This window comes from Sinocyclocheilus rhinocerous, unplaced genomic scaffold, assembly GCF_001515625.1.
Source record: "Sinocyclocheilus rhinocerous isolate Xijiao unplaced genomic scaffold, SAMN03320098_v1.1 scaffold2051, whole genome shotgun sequence".
Lineage (NCBI taxonomy): Eukaryota > Metazoa > Chordata > Actinopteri > Cypriniformes > Cyprinidae > Sinocyclocheilus > Sinocyclocheilus rhinocerous.
Window position 1 is genome coordinate 303,086 of NW_015662256.1, and position 6,444 is coordinate 309,529.

Consider the following 6,444-nt stretch of genomic DNA (forward strand, 5'->3'; position numbering starts at 1 on the left):
GTGGGACTGCTGTGAATGAAGTGTACTGAGGTTAGCATGGATTAGCCTCTGGTGCTTAGGGAAGCACGTAGGAAGAGGTAGAAGGAAATGAGGGAGGAGGCCAGTAAGCTTGCGTTGCTGGCTGATGCTGCCCTGCTTGGACGTCTGCAGCAGGGGCTGCTGGCCATTGATAGGAAAAAGGAGTAGCGGAAGGGTAAGAGTAAGGTGGCTGAGCTTGAATGGCTAGCGGAGGCAGCCTCACGCTAACGTCTGCCGCCGGAGGTAGAAGGAAGGGAGTGGGAAGGATAGGAGTTTGGGAAGCTACACCAGCGGGCGACGTTGTGTGCGGCGCTGTATCTGAAGGCACCACAGTGATTGGTTGAGAAGAGGAGTGAGGCAATGCAGTGTGAGGAGCAGCCGAGTCTGGGGCACGGCCCAGGCTTGCTGACGGCCTGCTGCGTCTTGAAGCTCGAGGGGAGCCGGAACTTGATCTGGACGACAACGTAATTTTAAATGAAGTAGGGAGCTATGAGGAAGAGGTGCATGGGCTGCAATTGTCAGCAGAGGCAGCCTGACGTTTAAATCGGTTTCGGGGTTTGTGTCTGCTATGGGAGCTGGAGGCCACTGAAAAGAAAAAAAAGGGTCATTAGAAACGGGAGGAAAAGCCCGAGATGTGTGGGCCTGAGTTGTAAGCGGAGGCAGCCTCACGCTTCCTTCAGCTGCTGTAGGCCACGGGAAGGGAGTGGGGTTTGTGACATCCTGTAGAGCCTGTACAGCCTGCACCGCTAGCAGAGGCAGCCTCACGCTAGTGTGTGCTATAGGAGCTGAAGGCCACTGAAAAGGAAAAAGGATTACAAGTAACAGGAGGAAAGACTGAGATGTGAGGGCATATGTTGCAAGCGTAAGCAGCTTTGTGCTTGTTTCAGCTGCTGTAGCTGTAGGCCACAGGGGCTTGTGATATTCGGTTTCTTTATGATACGCCTTGGTGTACAATAATAGGTGTAAACTAACAACTGTTTAACTTATTTTCACGAAAATCAATCTTTTTCATCTTATCTGTCTAAGTACAATGTGTAATTTAAAACACAGGTAAAAAGCTAGTGAAAATTAATACAGAAAATTTGATTAATTTCATTGTGTGTTCTACGCAGTTTTGCGTCATGGTAACAAAAATGACATCAACATCCATAATGTCATCACGTCGTTTAACAACAAACGACCTACCTTTAGCGATTTTACCTAAAAATGTAATTGCAACCCGGCCTGCGGCGCTAGCGGATGCAGCCTCGCGCTAGCGACTGCTACGAGAGCTGGAGGCCCGGCTACATGTGGCGCTGCGGCTGGAAGAGCCGCGGTGAAAAGTTGAGCCGAATCTGGAAGCGAATGAGGTTTTGCTGCGGTGAGAACTGGGGCCATTTAAGGGAAGGCCATTTTTTTTCCTTCCCAGGCTCATTTAAGGCCTGCCGCTGCGACCCAAAGCTCGAGGAGAGCCGGGTCTTGTGCGGGACAATGGTGGTGTCGAGTGAGGCGAGTTCGAGGCTTTGCTCGATCTATTGGCCGCCTTGGCTAATTTGCAGGGTGAAGAATAGATCGTACAGATCAGCTTTGTTTACCCTCCGTGAGAATGGTTCGTCGGGAAAAAAAAAATCAGCGTTTGCTTCTGCCTTAAATACTATCCACTTTCCGATCAGAGGATATATTGGCATGGCCGAATGATACGAGGATGTCGGGGAAGTTGGAAGTCTCGCCGGTGGAGGCGAGGTTAAGCCTCGGCGTTGTGGAGAGCATGTGGCTGGTCGAGCAGAAAAGGAGTGAGCCTAGGGAGCCTGTAGATTGCGACAGAGGATACGAAAGATCCCCAGTACAGGTCTCATCATAGTACAGGAAAAAGTTGAGTCTGTGATATAATGGCTAAAGGAGCAAAACCGAATGCTGGAAAACTGTCGTGGAACTGAGGCAAGTTGGCTGTATATATATTCGTATTGTGCTTGTTAAGGTGATTAGCTGACGAGCTCCACCTGGGCCAGACTGATTGATTATCTGATCGTGTTCCTCCCGAACCTTGTTAATAAAACATCATATAGTAAAGCATGGAGCTAACAATGCTTGAATGTTTGAATGCATTAATGCAATAAGCCGTATAAATGGAAAATGTCTTTAACATATACATAATCTTATTTAAAATAAGATTTTTAATGTTTTTTTAACAATAAGAAGAACAAGGAATGACAAACACAATTCACGTAACACAGTCAACTGTCATTAAACGCATGATCAGATTATGTGGTATTATTCAAGAGTCAGTCCATTCTGTTCTAGAAAGTTCCATATTGTAAAATATGTGCTTTTTTTCTCCATCCACACAAGACGACAATTCTTTCATCCAGAGTGGCAGAGATGGACCATGAATACTTTTCCAGTGAATGACAATGAGACATTTTGCATGCAATAGACACAGGTTTACAAACTTCTGTTTTCAAAGATAAGGCAGGTGGAAGAAGACCAAAAATAAAAATTTTAGTGCAAACAGGGATTTATTTACCAATAGTTTTAGAGATTAATCAAACTAATTATTATTATTATTATTTTTGTGTGTGTGTGTGTGTGTGTGTGTGTGTGAAAACCGTGACTATCTTTCAAATTGTTGGGCAATGTAAGAAAATAATGCTTTCATTCAGCAAGGATGCATTCAATTGATCAAAAGTGACAATAAAGACATTTCTAAAGACATTTTTTTTCTAATGTCATTACAAAATATTTCTATTTCAAATAAATGCTGTTATTTTAAACATTCAATTATAATATTTCACAATATTTATAATTGTACTGTATTTTTGATCAAATAAATGCAGCCTTGGAGAGCAGAAAAGGCTTCTTTAAAAACATAAAAAAAATAATAATATTACAAACTTTAGTGTAATGAAAGTGAATGAGGAATGATGCTTTCGAGCTCTGAAAAGGACAAAAAAGCATCATAACAGTATGACTTCTGCTCTACATTTCAAGTCTTCTGAAGTGACAGGTTTGTTTGAGAATCAAACCCAAATTTAAGTAATTATTTTCAGAAATTGATATAATTGTTTAATGCATCTTGACACAACATAATTGAATGCACATTAAATTGATTTTTTAAGTGCGTCTTTTACATGAATACCAACAATGTGAGAATAATTTTTCATGATAAACTAATCATTTGAACTTTTCCATTTTCATTCAGGCCAATACATATGGTTGAAGCCCACGAGCACGTGTATGACACTCTGTTCCTCCACATACGGTGTTCTGCTGCATTTCTATATGAATGTGTGGGAGTTAACAAGAGAACACTGTGTACTATCACGCATCCATTCATAGTGACGGTGAAGCCCACCTCCTCACGCTCACCCCGCATTATGAGTTCAAAACCCCACAACGATAATCAACAGTTACACTCAGCTTTAGTTACCATATGAATGACTTACAGTAGATGTTCAGCTCACATCTGGGAATTCATATATTAATGCACTTTAGTACACTGTAAAAAATTATTTTCAAAGTTGTGAATAAATATTGGAGTACTTTTTACAAGGAAATACTATTTCAGTCTTTCTACTTCAACAGAATTTCACATTTAATTAAATGTTACTTGCGTTTCTTTGTAATTATTTCTGAAATTTACTAGAAATTTTTGTTTTTTAAAGTATTTTTTCAGTTTATTTATTTATTATTTATTTATTGAAATTATTTTAGATGTATATAATTCCTTGTTATCAGACACTTGTCTTATTGTGAATTATTCATCAGTGATGTTATTATAAAGAAAAACATATTTGTAAGTCACTTTGGATAAAAGCATCTGCTTATTGCATACATGCAGGGCTGTCGCTAGAGGGGTGAAAGGTGGTGACGATTATAGGGGCCCCCGGCGATTTCAACCGACTGCCCGAGGCCAGCATGAAAGATACTCAGCTGATGGGCCAATAGGGTTGGGTACCAAAACCCGATGCCAATATGGCACCGATACCTATGTAACCGGTATATACTAGAACCGAATCAGAACGCAGATTTTGGTCACAAATTCGTGATCGCCTCAGAGTCTGTCCCCTTTAAATTTCATATGAAAACGGCGGTAGACTTCATCTCCTCCCCGTTTTTCAGCGCGCTCTTCAATCCGCAGACCGCGGCGGCGCAGCGCAAGCGGACTCAAACAGAAACAGAGGACGACACAAGGTGTGTTTATCGATAGAGTGTTATAATATCTGTATCTGTGCAGTTCTTTGTCATAAATACAGTTTACAAAAGGTCACTAAGGAGCAATCGGTTTCCCCATCTACTGTAAAGTTTTCGCTGCGTTCACCCCTCATCACACCACAGCTGTTTCCTCCAGCGAAAATCTAGCCCTTAACATATATGAACGCATACTTTATAAAACGATCATGTTGCTATTTTCATTTGAAAATGTAATATTTAATATAAAGCATATCACAGTGCATGTGGCATACCATACAGTCATTAACAGAACTGATTAAAGGCAGTGACAGACAGCACTCAGTCAATTCACTCATTATAACTAAATATCAGAGTGATTGACAGAGATACAGTAGAACATTATGTGTGGTTTTGTATTAAATATTGTTTTGTATTAAATAATGACCCAGATCGTGAAATACATTTATTAGCCTTAGAGTAAGGGAAGCACAACTCGGGGAAATGAGAGCATCCGAGGAGCATGTGAATGCTATGTATATTTACTATGTATATGTATATTTGCTATGTATACAATTTAAATATTTTTAATGTTCTTTAATGTTATCCATCTTTTTTTTTTTTTGGCTCTTTTTTTTTTTTTAAGTATCGGGTCAGGCATCGGTACTGTTTTAAAAGTATCGATTTGGCACCAGTATCGTAAAAAACCCAATAGATACCCAACCCTATGGGCCACTGCTGCGCGTCGTCACAAAAGCTTTTCATTTGCACGTGCTTTTAAGCCTTTCCAATTTAAACATTCAAGAGATTGTAAAGCATTCAAGCACAAGAAGATGCGAATTAACTGAATCGGCTGAGGCACCGGTACTGTTTTAAAAGTATCGATTTGGCACCAGTATCGTAAAAAACCCAATCGATACCCAACCCTATGGGCCACTGCTGCGCGTCGTCACAAAAGCTTTTCATTGGTACGTGTTTTTAAGCCTTTCCAATTTAAACATTCAAGAGATTGTAAAGCATTCAAGCACAAGAAGACGCGAATGAACTGAGTTCGTTGCGCACACAGAGAGCTGCGTCTCAGATGCACGAACACCGAATTGAGTTCTCCTTTGCATTTCTTTTTGCATTCGAACGAACAAATACATCTCGCCAATTTAAACATTCAAGCACAAAAAGACGCGAAAAAGCTTAATTCAGCACCTGCGCGCACACATAGAGTAGCGCACACATAGCGTCTCATAGCCCGCGAAGACCGAATTGAGTTTTGCCTCTTCTTGCGCTTGAAAGGACAAAAACATAAAAAAATTATGTTGAAATACCTGTCTTGGCAAGGATCTTCAAAAAACTGTTGGTTATGTATCATTGTATCATATCGGATGTGTATCATTATATTGGATGCATTGTCTCTTAAAGTGACCGCGCTTAATTTACTAGCTGTTGTCGGTTAATTCAAGAAAATAAAAGAGAGAAAATCACTCTTGACTGCTCTTAACTAAATTACATTGTAGTTTTAACAAGAATTATTCTATATTTAATTTATACAGTGAAGACTGATATTTGATATTGATATTTTACATTTGATTATTCTGTTTTTGTACTTGAACACCTACAAACTTGAAAAACCTAAACATTGTTTAATTTGCAACTTTGTTCTATTTATTTATTTGTGCTATTTACACGATTTCAAACAGGGCTCACGGGTACAACTTGCACCAGGGCCCCTCAAACCCTAGCTACGGCCCTACATAAATGTAAATAATCTTTCATCAAAAGGTAATAACTTTCACCTCTAAAACAACTTTGAAACTGCATTCACAAACGATTTTACTTACACAATGTGACATATTTCCCAGTGAAATAGTATATTCACGGGAAATAAATGGGCAGGACTTTAATTAAATATTGGACCACTAGTTAACTTTAACCAACAACTCACAATGGCCTACATGACATCAACTAAAAAATAACACATTTCAGAGGTGAAGCAAGTTATTTTGATGAAATATTCTGAAAACAAACATGTTTTTCTTTATAACGTCACAGCTGAATCACTCACAATAAGAGCAGGAACATGAATTAAAGTAAATAGAGTCAATATTGATTTTCTTGTGAAATTCTGGAATAATGTCAGACACTTTGCAATCAGGCCTGTTGCTTTTCCTGTGGTCAAAACATGGTGGTTATGATCCGGCCGTGAAGAGGCACCTCTCATCTCTCACCTATCTGTCAGCGGTTTGTGAGAAATCTTGTGATCGCAGAGTCTCATGGAGGTCGGCGGAT